This window comes from Eurosta solidaginis, chromosome 1 (assembly GCF_040869045.1).
Source record: "Eurosta solidaginis isolate ZX-2024a chromosome 1, ASM4086904v1, whole genome shotgun sequence".
In the NCBI taxonomy this organism is placed as follows: domain Eukaryota; kingdom Metazoa; phylum Arthropoda; class Insecta; order Diptera; family Tephritidae; genus Eurosta; species Eurosta solidaginis.
Genome location: NC_090319.1, coordinates 344,078,809 through 344,096,025, shown reverse-complemented (window position 1 = coordinate 344,096,025; position 17,217 = coordinate 344,078,809). Strand labels below are relative to the sequence as shown.

The 17,217-nt window shown below is 38.0% G+C and overlaps 1 protein-coding gene across 6 annotated transcripts in view; it reads right to left on the bottom strand.

Annotated features, from left to right (window-relative positions):
* aus (argus) overlaps positions 1 to 17,217 on the bottom strand; it is a 151,430-nt gene that overhangs the window by 80,042 nt on the left and 54,171 nt on the right. The gene's annotated exons all lie outside the window — the stretch shown is intronic.

Genomic DNA, 17,217 nt, shown 5'->3' with positions numbered 1-17,217 from the left:
CTGAACGAATTTGTCAACAGTTTAATCATCACAGGAGTGCGGGTTCGAATCACACTCCTGGGCAGAAAAGGCTTTGAAGAGATTTACAGGGTATAATCGCAACAGCTGTTATCATGTCCGTCCTGCTGTCACGTTGCTTTGATTTTTTCCAAATTATTCAATAAATTAAAAATACAAATAAAAAATTAATAATACAAATAAACCATCATATATATTATTTCTAATTGCTGTTTTTATGTACATATTTCATTGGAGGATGGTTTTACGTGGCGGGTCCCAAGCCCAGCGCACAACCCGCTCAGTGGGGGTGAAAATATTACTTGCACGTTTATATAGCCAGCCGCTTGCTCCTAGACAGATGGCCACTTGCAGCCGCACCTAGAGGTGTACAGACGTTGCCGATGAGATTTCCCCGGCTAGTCCTTAAACCGATTATGTCAGAGTGTCCTAGCCAGGTTGTCGCCTTCTCACATTAGCTCACATCCGTTTAGCGGCTACCCAGAGGATACTTGGCCGCAAGCGACCGGCAGTAGTGAGCTGCTTGAACCGCATGCAAAAGAATCGCTCTGGCCATTCCCAGGTGAATGGTGGTCAGAAGCTTTCCCCACTTTCGTGGACTTTGGACACGGCTCCACCCTCCACGCACGGCTCCACCCTCCGAAATAGTAAAAGACTTCGTTTATTTGGGAACCAGCATCAACACTAGCAACAACATCAACACTGAAATCCAGCGAAGAATCACTCTTGCCAATAAATGCTACTTTGGACTAGGTTGAAAAGTAAAGTCCTCTCCGGCGAACTAACATCATACTCTACAAGTCACTTATCGTATCCGTCCTGCTATATGGGGCAGAAGCATGGACTATGGCAACAGCAGATGAAGCGGCTTTGGGAATGTTCGAGAGAATAGTTCTTCGAAAGATTTATGGACTTCTCCGCATTGGCGATGGCGAGTACCGAAGAAGATTTAATGATGAGCTGTACGAGCTATACGCAGACATCAACATATTCCAGCGAATTAAAACGCAGCGGCTGCGCTGGCTAGGCCATGTTATGCGAATGAAAGATGATGCTCCGTCCAAGAAAGTGTTTCTATCGGAACCCGCCTATGGAGGCAGAGGTAGAGGGCGGTCCCCATTCTGTTGGAAGGACCAGGTGGAACACGATTTAAACTCCCTTGGTGTGACCAATTGGCCGGTTGGCGGAGCGAAGGAGCGACTGGCGCGCCTTGTTGGACGGCCATAACCGTTTAGACGGTTAAGCGCCAATTAAGTAAGTACGTAAGTTTTTATGTACGGGTCCCTTTTTCGCTCTTATTTGGAATTCAAATCTATAAATAAAGTTTTGGTTGTAAAGATGGAGATTCGTGCTATTAGCGACCTATGGACAATTTCGGTCGTAGTGCTTTTGTTAGCTATACTTTATTAAAATAATTTGTTAAAAATAAACGATTGTGAGCACACAAAGAAATATATTTGTACTATGGTACTATTGTGAATATTTGCATTGCATTACTGACAGTTTCTACCATATGCCTGATGGCAGCGCAAGCTATAAGTTTTAATTGATTGATAAAGCAGCTGATTTCTGTTGATATTTCATAAGAAACTTTTACATTGGTTGCGCAAGATGCGCTCGGGTTCGGCTCGTATAATTTAATTTTAAAGATAGTGCATATGGTCTAATTGTCTAATGGCGCAATTTTGTATGCGATGGTTGAGCAAGTAGGTTCATGAGGACCTCACATAGGCTGAATGAGTCTGTAGTGTTGCCTTGAGTCATTATAAATTTGAGCGAAAGATGCAGCTTGACAGATGTCAGACGGCTGACTTGCTGAATTCCCCGTTTACTTCTATCATATGAGGCTTGATAAAACTTCAGTCATTTAAAAATACGGGCGCCTGTTAACGTAGAGGTTGTACACAACTCATTCCTTTATAAGGAAGAAAAGTTCTGGCTTCTCCGGTATCAATAAAGAGGCGAAAAGCTCTAGTAGCTTACATGCTCTAGTAACTCTACTACTCGTTACTATACTAACAAAAATTACGCTGTTTCAGTTCTCTTTATAATCGAGCTTACAAGAAATTACTCGCGAGTATCGGCTTCCCGCAAGATGTTCCAATCTCGAATAACTCGTAAGGCTCGCGAGCTTCTCGACATTTAATTTAATCCCTGCGTATTTATTTCGGTACTTTTAAAACGAAATAAATCGATGCCCAATCGTTTATTTTGTATATCGGTGTGTTATCGACGAGATATCGGTTCGTCAGCAATAACGAACGAATAATAGTTTTGCAGTGGCAAATCGTTTGCTCATCTTTAAAGGCTATTATAAATAGCCAACCGACATTTCTATTACTGATCGACAACACGCCGATAATAAATCGATAACATTTCGAGTATGGTTGTTATCGATAACAAACATAAAAAAGGCAAATAAACGGTAACACGAGATAACAAACCAATAGCACGTCGTTAACAAGTGAACTAGCCTAAAAATATTCTACACAATTTGTTATTAAAGGACAAACCAATAACTCGACAATACCAGTTATTATCTATAGGAAGCCGATGAACCTTTTCTTAATCACGAATTTATAGCAAAATGGTTTCAAAATATTCTCGACATCATTCCGAAAAGCTCCAAAAAAGCTTGGGAGTGGACCGAAATGACTCCGAAACCAATAACGAAATATTCCCAAAGTAGTACAGAATTGGTACTGACAGAATTTTGTCGTTGCTTGGGGTCTCCATCCCGAGATGGCTACATAAACACCAGCGAAGTACTAACATTATAACGAAAAGGTCCGAGTTCCTTACAAAATTAGTTCAAAGTCATGCAAAAATAGTTCAAATTCAGTCATGCCACGTAATATTCACAAAATCGTGGAAGATGAGTGTCTTAAATTTCCAGAAAATCCTTCGCAAATTGTCCAAAAAGTATACTAGCCCATTTAAGGGAGAAAACTCTCCAATATAGTTATACAATTTGGCGCAGCTAAGCTGGAATTCTTGCTTTGTCTGCCTAGATATTGTCGGTATAAAACACCCTCGAGACGTTTCTAAAATGTCCATTTGTACATTAAATTGCTTGTTTCGCACATTTCACTTTACATAAAATATTGTTTACGGTTTCGTACAATGCTCAAAATAATGTACCGATATTACAGGGAATCAAACAGAGATAAAGCGAAACTGCTTACGCTTAAGAAGAGTATATACCAAAGCCTGACCCTTGGAACAATCTGCTCTCGAAGCATAGTCATACAATAACGAGAGAAAGCACCTGAAGGCCGCTATTACTAACAGCAAAAAGCGGAAATGGGAGGAGCTTCGAGAAGATGTCAACAGTGACCCTGGTCGACACCAGAACTAGATACAGCTGAAATGGATAAAATAGTAAAAGTACTTTTTCCCACCCGCGAAATAAGGGAAGACAGTATTTTTTACTTCATTATTTTATGTCGTATATTTGATTGTAACATAATGTAGACAGGGTGCATTTATTTTGATTTTGACAGATGACCAAAAAGGCAAAACGTTCTCCAGAAAAAAATTTCGATTATACAACAAGTAAGGAAGTCTAAGTTCAGGTGAAACCGAACAACACATACCCAGCTGTACACTTGAAATGCTGTTGTTGTTTGCTTTGTGTGATTAATAGTGTTACAAGGCTGCGCAATAATACATATACATATGGTTCTGTTCTGAACTAATTTTTCTTCGAGTTATGGCTCCCGAAACATAGAAAATTGCTTACGCAAAAGCTCTTTTTGCAAAAATATAGCTTATTTTATTCGTCCACGACCCTTTTAAAAATGTTTTATATAAAAGTGGGCGTGGTCCTTAACCCATTTCGTTAATTTTTCTTCAAAGCATTCCTTATAGTAAAGGCAACTTCTCTGCCGAACTTTTTTACGACAGGTTTAACGATTTTTGATTTATGATTAATAATTGTAAAATTGATTTTGTCACAAGTGGGCGGTGTTACACCCATTTTAAAAAATGTTTTCAAATTTTTATCAAGAGTCTCAGTATCAGTCCACACGTCAAATGTCAACATTCTAGGTGTATTATTTACTAAATAATCAGGTTTTTTGTGTTTTCCAAAATGTTATATATAAAAAGTGGGCGTGGCTATCATCCGATTTCGCTTATTTTCAACACCAATCTATTCTGGGTCCAGATAAGCTCGTGTACCAAATTTGGTGAAGATATTTCAATATTTACTCAAGTTATCGTGTTAACGGACGGACGGATGGACGGACATGGCTTAATCAAAGTTGCAGAAAAAAATTGCAAAGCGCTACCCAACAAGATGGGCCAATGTCATGAAGCGGTTGAACTTCAGCCAGCAATATTTGAAGCCTTTGAAGAGATAGCAGAAGGGAAAAACGACAAAACTTCAGCACAAGCTTTTCAGTTTCAAGCAGCTATTTCTAGCGTGCAATTCCAAACGTTGCTGTTGTTGTTGTAGCGATAAGGACACTCCCCGAAGGCCTTGGTCCTTTGCCGGATGCAGATCTGGTACGTTCCGGTAACAAGCACAATAAAAGTACCAGCCCGACCATCTCGGGGAACGATTTGTTATGACCACATGAAACTTTCTAGGCCCTACCGCCCTTCCACCCACTAGATCCATCAGGAGTTCGGGGTCGCCAGAGCCTCGGCTGTTAATGAAACAGGATTCGCCACGGGTAGGTGAGGTTGACAATTGGGTTGGAGAAGCTATATAATGCTATGGCCACCCCTTGAGAGAATTGCGCTACACAAGAAAACACACATCACTAAACATCAATTAAATAGATGCAACGTTGATACTGAGAGCATCGAAGATTATTATAGAATCGCATTCTATATTCCATTCCTTGATGCATTCATAACTTATATCAAGAGCCGTTACATGAAACACCAATCAATTTTCGTTCGGTGTTTTGTTACCAAAAGTGAATACAACGCTGAAAAGTGCAATAAACTGCATGAATTTTATGAAAGTTTTGCGAATTGTTCCAAAACTGAGTTTGCAATGGAAGTCCAAATGTGGAGAAGGCGATGGTCAGAATTTTAAAAACGTATTTGATGCACTTGAGGTGGATACAATTTTGATGATTAGAGTAAGTTAGGGTATTGTGATATGGGTAAACTTTCTATGACTGCTACTCAACATTTCATTGAACGACCTGATAAAAAATCATGAAATGCAATATATTCAAGCATTATGCACCATATCATGAAACAAGATTACATTATATTAAGTATTTCGGAAGATATTTCTATAAAACCATTAAAAGTCAAAAAAGTCGTTTTATCAAAATGTGGGGTTAGGTTAGGTTGAACTGGCCGGTCCATGAGGACCTCACGTAGACTGAATAAGTCCGTAGTGTTACCAGAAGTTTGTTTTAATGACCAAACTGAACAACCCTATCAAAAACCAGGACCTATGTTATAAAATAACTCCGTCTTCTTGGCAAATACTAGAAGCTTCCTAGGATTTAAGCCACCTGCTGCTTCTAGATCTGACAGCTGTATCACTCATAATAGCTGGAGTCTTAGCCTGGCAAGCGCAGGGCAAGAGCACAGAACGTGCTCGATTGTTTCCTCCTCCAGCCCGCACTTCCTACATCTGCTATCACTGACCAAGCCTAATTTAAAGGCATGTGACGCCAGAAGGCAGTGTCCAGTCAGAATACCCGTCATGAGTCTACAGTCCTCTCTTTTTAATGATAGAAGCAACTTTGTTAGTCTAAGGTTGTAAGACCTGCACATAATCTTCGACACTTTACAGCCCGCGCTTGAACTCACGCCTTTCCTTTCGATCATGTGCACCTTTTGCCTTCGCTTAATTTCGCCCAGTCTAATTGGGACGTCTACGTAGCAAGCTTCAAGGGATGCGCCCTTTTTAGTTAATTCGTCCGCTTTTTCATTCCCATCTATTCCCATATGCCCTGGGACCCAATATAGATGTATGCTTCTCCCTGTCCCGATTCTCTCCAGGGACTGCTTACACTCTAACACGCATTTAGATGCTGTGGTATGCGAGATTATTGCCTTAATTGCTGCTTCACTGTCAATATAAAAGTTAACACGATTGCAGCTTGGGCTATTTTCTTCCAGGGTATCTACTGCTCTGGTTACGGCTACTATTTCCGCTTGGAAAACGCTACAGTAATCCGGCAGCCTGTAGAATCTGTTTATTTCCGGGTCAGCACAGTATACCGCAGACCTTAGTCCTTCCACTACTTTGGAACCATCTGTGTGCACATGTATCGCCTCGTCCGCCATTTGAGCACCCTTGCGCCAACCGTCCACCTCTATCAAGCTTTTCATGTTCTTACTTTTTTGTTCTTGAAAAACGAACGACCTGTTCCCAAAACAACAACCTTGTTCTTGAACTGACAACCGTTTTCTTGAAAAGAGAACGGCTGGTCTTAAAATATGAACAAATGTTCTATTAATGAGAACAATGTTCTTAAATTAAGAACAATGTTCTTAAGTTAAGTTAAAGAAAAAAGAAACGGTACAATTCGTGTGCACTACAATGTTAAATACAACATTTGGCACAAGCTATGAAGCAGTTGTAGTGGCCCAGCGGTTATGATGTTGCGGTTGCGATCGTGTGACGCGAGTTCGATCGCCGTCAAACTCTGAAGTTTTTTTAAACAATTTTTTTATATTCTATTTTTTAACTCTTGTTTTTCGATCAGCTCCATTCACATATGCACAGGTAATTCTCAACCTTGTTACATCATCAAATAATAAAAAATTCTCGATAAGAGAAATATATGAAAAAATGCATACTATACGTTTTTTCAAACATTTTGGAATTTTAATAATAATTTGTTTAGTTTAATATTTTTTATTAATGACAACAAATTATTTATTAATAAAAAAAAATGAATGGGTACTACCAAAAGTCAAGCACAAACCGTTCTAGAATTCAGACCGAAATATGTTAAATCGACCACAAATTGTTCTCGAAGCGTGAGAACGCAAAATCTTAAATCAAGCTCAAATAGTGCTTGAAATGAGCACAGAAGGTTCACACATCAATACCAAACTGGTCATAAAATACGAACGGTGTGCTTGGAAAAACCGTTCTTAAAACAAGCCCATCGGTCACGAGTTAAGAAAAAACGTACTTAACAGACTTTTTTCAACGAATGTTCTTAATTTTGAACGTGTTTCGTTCGTTTTAGAACGATTTATCTTTGAGTGTACAGTGCAGCTGTCGGGTTGTTTTCAGGGCTCCCGTAATGCTAAGCATTGATAGTCTGCATACCCCCTCTAATTTTTGAGATAGGTTGCTTTTTGTGTGGCTTTCGACCAAACAAGAACTCCATAGTATAGGATGGGGCTTACAATCACTGTAAAAACCCAATGAGAAAGAGAGGGCGATGAGCCCCACGTACACCCCAGCATTCTTTTACATGCATAAAGTTCCGTTGAAGCCTTCTTCACCCTCTCCTCCACGTTGAGCTTCCATGGCAGCTTACTGTCTAGGATGATCACCCCTCCTAATTAAGGCCTGATCCAATTTGGAACCTGGTACCTCTTTGTAAACAAAACCATATCCGTCTTATCCGCGAGAAGGTGGTGTTTCGGCCCAATATTCTTCATCTGAACTTGGCAGAAGCAAACTTTTTTCCGACTCGCTTGATGAGCTTTTCCTAGCTTGCTTAATCCTTGGTACTTTTGTAGTTTTACGGAGTTTCGATGTCTCGTTTGATCGATGTTTTTCTTTTCGGTTTTCAACATTTTTGATGCTTGCTGCCAAAGATGCCTTGCTTCTGAACGTCTGCCTATAGAGCTCGTTGTCTATTTTAGCTTAGGTGGTGGAGAAATCTCCCATGGTGTGATGGAATTCTTCAAGGCTGCTCTACTCGTGCAACTATTGGTTCGTTTGATACGCTTTCGTCTCTGAGTTGTGCGTTTTCAAGGACATTTTCTTGGCTTTGATGGATAAAATCGCTTTTTGAAACTTGTTCTTATCCAGTGCACTTGAATCCGTTACTCGCTATCTGTGCATTTTGAACTTAACATAAGCTAGCAAAAAGTTCTATAACATTTGAACCTCAAACCCCCCCCCCACCCCCGCCCGTAAATACGCCACTGCTTAGCAGGCTGATATCAAATATCGGAGGACCAACAGAAATCAAAAGGAAGCTGCTTATAGATATCACTCTATACACGATACTGTACGGACCCCAATTGCGGGCAAACACACTTCGTAAGAAGAATTGTTAGAAGCTGTACAGGCAACAGCAGCTCTAATAGTACCCTTTCGCTCATTGCACTGTATCAGGACCAGCCATACAAGTGATTAGCGGAACAATTGCGTCGACCTATTAGCACTGGAAAGAGTAAGGTTAAAGGAAACAAAAAAATCAGACCTATCAAAAATCATGAAAGATGCACAGCGAAATTAAAAACAGATATTAAAGCATGCGGGACCTGGATGCAGGAGCCAAAGAAGTTATGCGAAAGCGGTCCCGGGGTGGGCGATGGTTTCGAATGGGGTGGTTTTTAGTCTACGAACACATGGTTGGTGCGACGGTAGCAATTATGGCGCAGTAAAAATTTTACATCCCAACCCGCAAAAAAAAACAAGTAAAGGTGTCTAAGTTCGGGTGTAACCGAACATTATATACTCAGCGTGAGCTTCAATTGCACATTTCATTTCAGATAAATTACTTTTCTACATAACACGCGGCACCGCCCGTTTAAAAAAATTTCTCCCCATTTCCTCTTACAATAAAACTTGATAAGTGATATATCATTGATTCAAAACTATTTTTTGCTAAGTTATAGCTTATTATTCTAGGCTACGAGTTATGGCTTCCCAAACATAGAAAATTGTTTAGTCATAAAATGGGCGGTACCACGCCCATTTTTTTAAATTTGAAAATTTTCCTATTTATTGTTATAAATCCACTTGGGAAATTAAATACCATTTATATAAAGCTGTTTTTTACAAAGATGTTTTATATAAAAGTGGGCGTGGTCCTTAACCGATTTCGTAAATTTTTCTTCAAAGCATTCCTTATGGTACAGACAACCTCGCTGCCGAACTTTTTTACCATAGGCTTAACGATTTTTGATTTATGATTAATAATTGTAAAATTGATTTTATCACAAGTGGGCGGTGACACGCCCATTTTAAAAATTTTTTTCAAATTTTTATCAAGAGTCTCAATATCAATCCACATGTCAAATTTCAACATTCTAGGTGTATTATTTACTAAATACTCAGGTTTTTTGTGTTTTCCAAAATGTTATATATATAAAAAGTGGGCGTGGTTATTATCCGATTTCGCTCATTTGCTATACCAATCTCTTCTGGGTCCAGATAAGCTCGTGTACCAAATTTGGTGAAGATATCTTAATATTTACTAAGTTATAGTGTTAACGGACAGACGGACGGACGGACGGACATGGCTCAATCAAATATTTTTCGACGCTGATGATTTTGATATATGGAAGTCTTTATCTATCTCGATTCCTTTATACCTGTACAACCAACCGTTATCCAAGCAAAGTTAATATACTATGTGTGCAAAGCACGCTGAGTATATAGAATATTAAATTATTAGATAAACTATTTTATACTTTTAAACCGAGATCTTTATCCAATTTGTTCGAGTTTTTCTTTTGTTGTAATTAAGGAATTAACTTGAAACGTTACTAATAGAAAACTCAAAATCTAAACCACATGCGTACGTACTTAACATTTGGTTGGCTTTAATTTCCATACTTTTGCCTAATCCTGCAAATTCACACGCATACATACATATGTACATATGATTGTACATAATAACAACTCTACGCGTACATACGGCTGTATGTTCACCAAAAAAAAACAGAAAATTTTATTCGACAAAAGTGCATAATTAAGCCTTCATTCTTTATTTCGAAAGATTTGTGGCTTTTTAATTTTGTAAATTGTCTGGATTAGTGGGGTATAATCACCCCCCATGTGCATGTACCTCGGTACTTATAGAAATGGAAAGTTTAAGAATACGGGCATAATGTACAAACGCGACGAACTGGCACAATGGGCAATGAATACATACACATAAATTTTGAATATATCCATGTGTGAGCATATCAATATGTCCATAAGCATATAATAAAATAATAAATAAGCATATAAAAAACAGCAATTACCTACTGGAAGTCTCCCTTCCTGTAGAATGTTGAAAAAAAAAAAAATATGACACACCACCACTTCAAACACTTCACAAACATACATACATATGAATATTTTACACATAATATACATAGGTGTAATATGGTCACTAGCGATGCACAGAACTAAGGAACCGGATCTTTGAAAGAAAATTAGGTCTAATTGGTTATGAAATACTGTAAAATCCATTACAGCAATACTGGAAAGAGTTCTAAGGGACTTACAAATGCTGAGCTTAAGATCTACACCAAAAGTGCCGATATATGTGACCTGGAATCATGAAAGGGACCTATTGTGCGAAAACAAGTTTTCGAGAAAAACGCGTTTAAACTTTTTGTTTAGCTTGACTCTGTGTAGCGGCCGTCCGTTGTGAACGAATTTTGTAATTAAAATTTAAGTAACTTCCCGATAAGCTACAAGCCTGAAACTTGGAATATAGTTCAGAACCCGATGACAATGCAATAATAAGAAAAAAACTCGGAAAGGTGGCGCATGGATTGAAATATTTAAAACAAGTAAGGAAGGTTAAGTTCGGGTGTAACCGAACATTACATACTCAGTTGAGAGCTATGGTGACAACATAAGGGAAAATAACCATGTAGGAAAATGAACCGAGGGAAACCCTGGAATGTGTTTGTATGACATGTATATCAAATGAAAGGCATTAAAGAGTATTTTATGAGGGAGTGGGCCATAGTTTTATAGGTGGACGCCGTTTCCAGATATCGCCACAAAGGTGGAACAGGGGTGACCCTAGAATTTGTTTGTACAATATGGGCATCAAACGAAAGGTGTTAATGAGTATTTTAAAAGGGAGTGGGCCTTAGTTCTATAGGTGGACGCCGTTTCGAAATATCGCCATAAAGGTGGGCCAGGGTTGACTCTAGAATGCGTTTGTACGATATGGGTATCAAATTAAAGGTATAAATGAGGGTTTTAAAAGGGAGTGGTGGTTGTTGTATAGGTGGTCGCATTTTCGAGATATCGCCATAAAGGTGGACCAGGGGTGACTCTAGAATGCGTTTGTACGATATTGGTATCAAATAAAAGGTGCTAATGAGTATTTTAAAAGGGAATAATCCTTAGTTCCATAGGTGGACGCCGTTTCGAGATATCGCCATAAAGGTGGACCAGGGGTGACCCTAGAATTTGTTTGTTCAATATGGCTAACAAAATAAAGGTGTTAATAAGTATTTTAAAAGGGAGTAATCCTTAGTCCCAAAGGTGGACGCCGTTTCGAGATATCGCCATAAAGGTGGACCAGGGGTGACCCTAGAATTTGTTTGTTCAATATGGCTAACAAAATAAAGGTGTTAATAAGTATTTTAAAAGGGAGTAATCCTTAGTCCCAAAGGTGGACGCCGTTTCGAGATATCGCCATAAAGGTGGACCAGGGGTGACCCTAGAATTTGTTTGTACAATATGGGCATCAAACGAAAGGTGTTAATGAGTATTTTAAAAGGGAGTGGGCCTTAGTTCTATAGGTGGACGCCGTTTCGAAATATCGCCATAAAGGTGGGCCAGGGTTGACTCTAGAATGTGTTTGTACGATATGGGTATCAAATTAAAGGTATAAATGAGGGTTTTAAAAGGGAGTGGTGGTTGTTGTATAGGTGGTCGCATTTTCGAGATATCGCCATAAAGGTGGACCAGGGGTGACTCTAGAATTTGTTTGTACAATATGGGTATCAAAAGAAAGGTGTTAATGAGTATTTTAAAAGGAAGTAATCCTTAGTTCCATAGGTGGACGCCGTTTCGAGATATCGCCATAAAGGTGGGCCAGGGGTGACTCTAGAATTCGTTTGTGCAATATGGGTATCAAACGAAAGGAGTTAATGAGGATTTTAAAAGAAGGGATTGGGCCTTAATTCTATAGGTGGACGCCTTTTCGAGGTATTGCAATAAAGGTGGACCAGGGGTGACTCTAGACTTTGTTAGTACGATATGGGTATCAAATGAAAGGTGTTAATGAGTATTTTTAAAAGGGAGTGGGCCTTCGTTCTATAGGTGTTCGCCTTTTCGAGATATCGCCATAAAGGTGGACCAGGGGTGACTTTAGAATATGTTTGTACGATATGGGTATCAAATGAAAGGTGTTAATGAGTATTTTAAAATGGAGTGGGCCTTAGTTCTATAGGTGGACGCCGTTTCGAAATATCGCCATAAAGGTGGACCAGGGGTGACTCTAGAATGTGTTTGTACGATATGGGTATCAAATGAAAGGTGTTAATGAGTATTTTAAAAAGGAGTGGGCCTTAGTTCTATAGGTGAACGCCGTTTCGAAATATCGCCATAAAGGTGGACCAGGGGTGACTCTAGAATGTGTTTGTACTATATGGGCATCAAACGAAAGGTGTTAATAGTATTTTAAAAGGGAGTGGGCCTTAGTTCTATAGGTGGACGCCGTTTCGAAATATCGCCATAAAGGTGGACCAGGGGTCACTCTAGAATGTGTTTGTACGATATGGGTATCAAATTAAAGGTATTAATGAGGGTTTTAAAAGGGAGTGGTGGTTGTTGTATAGGTGGTCGCATTTTCGAAATATCGCCATAAAGGTGGACCAGGGGTGACTCTAGAATTTGCTTGTACAATATTGGTATCAAAAGAAAGGTGTTAATGAGTATTTTAAAAGGGAGTAATCCTTAGTTCCATATGTGGACGCCGTTTCGAGATATCGCCATAAAGGTGGGCCAGGGGTGACTCTAGAATTCGTTTGTGCAATATGGGTATCAAACGAAAGGAGTTAATGAGTATTTTAAAAGGGAGTAGGCCTTAGTTCTATAGGTGGGCGCCTTTTCGAGGTATCGCAATAAAGGTGGACCAGGGGTGGCTCTAGACTTTGTTAGTACGATATGGGTATCAAATGAAAGGTGTTAATGAGTATTTTTAAAAGGGAGTGGGCCTTCGTTCTATAGGTGTTCGCCTTTTCGAGATATCGCCCTAAAGGTGGACCAGGGGTGACTTTAGAATATGTTTGTACGATATGGGTATCAAATGAAAGGTGTTAATGAGTATTTTAAAAGGGAGTGGGCCTTAGTTCTATAGGTGGACGCCGTTTCGAAATATCGCCATAAAGGTGGACCAGGGGTGACTCTAGAATGTGTTTGTACGATATGGGTATCAAATGAAAGGTGTTAATGAGTATTTTAAAAGGGAGTGGGCCTTAGTTCTATAGGTGAACGCCGTTTCGAAATATCGCCATAAAGGTGGACCAGGGGTGACTCTAGAATGTGTTTGTACAATATGGGCATCAAACGAAAGGAGTTAATAAGTATTTTAAAAGGGAGTGGGCCTTAGTTCTATAGGTGGACGCCTTTTCGAGATATCGCCATAAAGGTGGACCAGGGGTGACTGTAGAATGAGTTTGTACGATATGGGTATCAAATTAAACGTATTAATGAGAAGTGGTGGTAGTTGTATATGTGAAGGCGTTTTCCAGATATCGACCAAAATGTGGACCAGGGTGACCCAGAACATCATCTGTTGGATTCCGGTAATTTATTTATACATGTAATACCTGCCAAGATTTTAAGGGTTTTTTATTTCGCCCTGTAGAACTTTTCATTTTCTTCTACTTAATATGGTAGGTGTCACAACCATTTTATAAAGTTTTTTCTAAAGTTATATTTCGCTTCAATAAAACAATCCAATTACCTTACCATGTTTCATCCCATTTTTCGTATTTGGTATAGAATTATGGCATTTTTTTCATTTTTCGTAATTTTCGATATCGAAAAAGTGGGCGTGGTCATAGTCGGATTTCGTTCATTTTTCATACCAAGATAAAGTGAGTTCAAGTAAGCACGTGAACTAAGTTCATTAAAGATATGTCTATTTTTGCTCAAGTTATCGTGTTAACGGCCATGCGGAAGGACAGACGGACGACTGTGTATAAAAACTGGGCGTGGCATCAACCGATTTCGCCCATTTTCACAGAGAAGAGTTAGCGTCATAAAATCTATGCTCCTACCAAATTTCAAAAGGATTGGTTAATTTTTGTTCGATTTATGGCGTTAAAAGTATCCTAGACAAATTAAATGAAAAAGGGCGGAGCCACGCCCATTTTGAAATTTTATTTTATTTTTGTATTTTGTTGCACTATATCAACACTGGAGTTGAATGTTGACATAATTTACTTATATACTGTAAAGATATTAAATTTTTTGTTAAAATTTTACTTTAAAAAAAATTTTTTTTTAAGTGGGCGTGGTCCTTCTCCGATTTTGCTAATTTTTATTAAGCGTATATATAGTAATAGGAGTAACGTTGCTGCCAAATTTCATCATGATATCTTCAACGACTGCCAAATTACAGCTTGCAAAAGTTTTAAATTACCTTCTTTTAAAAGTGGGCGGTGCCACGCCCATTGTCCAAAATTTTTCTAATTTTCTATTCTGCGTCATAAGTTCAACTCATCTACCAAGTTTCGTCGCTTTATCTCTCTTTTGTAATGAATTATCGCAATTTTTCTGTTTTTCGAAATTTTCGATACCGAAAAAGTGGGCGTGGTTATAGTCCGATATCGTTCATTTTAAATAGTGATCTGGGAAGAGTGCTCAGGAACCTACATACCCAATTTCATCAAGATACCTCAAAATTTACTCAAGTTATCGTGTTAACGGACGGACGGACGGACGGATCCTGATTATTTTGATATATGGAAGTCTATATCTACCTCGATTCCTTTATATATGTACAACCAACCGTTATCCAATCAAACTTAATATAATCTGTGAGCTCTGCTCAACTGAGTATAAAAATCGTATTTGTGGTCCGATTTGGCTTTAAATGTGACATGTGAAAAAAACTAAGAAAGATAGCAGTTTGTTCCATTGGAAAGAGCGTTAAATTTCTTATAAGAAGCACTCAAAAAGTGAACAACGGTAGTTTCGCACAATAGGTTCCTTTCATGATTCCAGGTCACATATGTTCTTCAGGCAAGATCCTAAAATACCAAAGGCATGGATCGTGTGTGAAAGCAGCGTGAGCTACCTATTAATTTTTCTAACAAACTCAGCTAACGGAAATTTTTAAGATTAGATTATCTTTGAACGTGTTTTTGAATAAACATTATAGCTTAGCAGACTGTGGGTTTCAACAGGGCGTTAATGCAAACATTCTGTTTCTGATTTTGGTAAACAGAAGTTCGATTTCCACCTGAGCTAACGAAAACTACTTGTTCTATGCATTTTTTTTTTTTTTTCAGATATTGTATTTAACGATTACCCAGAACAACCAACTGAGGTTTTCACGAATAGCACGCAGTTATCAAGCACCACTGTGATATATTTTAGTGCTGAGTTTCGGGAATGTACATTAAAATTTTTCTATTTGCTGAACGCGTTAACAAAAAAATAAAATTTCGAAATGTAGAATTTCGTACTTCGTAAGCCGATATCTATTTTTTGGAGGCTAAGTTCGAAAAACGGAGATAGTACTTTGTTTACTTAAGCCTCAATCTCTACAAAAAGTTGGTTTTGTCCAATACCCAGAAAAAAAGTTGATTTTGTCGCATAGTGTTATTATTATAAATATGAAACAACAGGTTTGACTCACTTATTTACTTTGACTTCGCCTGTTCATGATATTTGGCATATCTTTATTAACTTTTCAATGCAAACCCTGCAATTTTTCCTCCAAAAATATCATGAGTTTCAGGTCTAAGTATAATAAAAATCAGGTAAAATAATAGTTGAAATAAATATTGAAAGTTCTATAACTTCTTTGTTTATTATTTTAGTAATATGGTTTCAAAGCACCATTTTCTTGAATTTTTAAGTACTTTCGTTTGATAAGGAAAAAAACATACATTAGGGGGTAAAATTTTGTTAGCTGACCTAATCATGTGAAAACGACTTTATAGCTTAAAAGGACATTAAACGGAAATGTGAAGCTTCTCAAGGCCAAATTTATGACTTATCAATTTTAAAAATCGGACGTCAAATAACCAAGTTACAACGAAAATACATTTTCGGCTGTATTTCGATGGATCAAAAAAAATTAAAAAAAAATTTTCCGAAACCCTCTCAACATAATCTTCAAATTTAGGGGCGGACATTAGCAACTTTTTTTTTGTAGGGGGACCAACCCAGTCTAATATACATCCCTGGTCTGCTATGTAAATCTTAACATTATATTTCTACACATTTTTCAGTTTATATTCAGAAAATTACCATTCATAATCATATTCAGAAGTTTGTTCAAAAACTTACAATAAATATTAGGAAAATAAATTTCATATTCAGCAAGTTGCAATTCATATTTAGAATTTCAATTCCAAAAAAATTGAGTTATTTATATGAGCTACGCGTGTTTTTGCGTGCATGTACGGAATTCATTTTTCAAATTTTGATTTTCTCATATCCTATATAGAAAAAATTGATGCAGTGATTATCTTAAGCGTTGTTTTTACATGTTAATTTACTCTCGTTCGCTTATACTAAGAGCTCAAGAAATGCCTAAAAAAATTGTATTTGTCAAATAGTATCCACCTCTTAAGAAACCTCACCTTCAACTCACATCAACTTTATGCTACCTTTTCTAAAGATTTTTTAACAAACGTGCATAGAGGAGCCCTGGTTTGAACAAGAAATATATCGACTGCTGTGTGGAATATCACTTTATCTCGGCTGCCGTTTCGAAAACGCCCTATTGCAAAATTTTTTTAAAAAAGATAGGTCGAATTCGGTTGAAGCCAAGGTCAAAATGTATTCAATTTGAGCTCATATAGGCCGCTCTTTAACCTAATTCTGAGATTGGTCGTTTTTGTAACAAATTCTGAAATAGGGCTTTTCCGAAACGGCCGCCGAGTTACGGTGATATTTCACTCAGTGGGCGATATGTGCGTATCTTTATTTCTTAAGCAGCGACCCAGTAACAACACAGTCGGTTAAAAAGCAGGGATAACAGTGACTGTATTTGTGATTTCTTTGAATGAAAATTGCAAGTCTATTCGAGCACAAGTGTTCTCTTTCTTTTATTTATTGCATTTTTTTCAATTCGAATATATTAGTTTTAACAAATTTTCTTC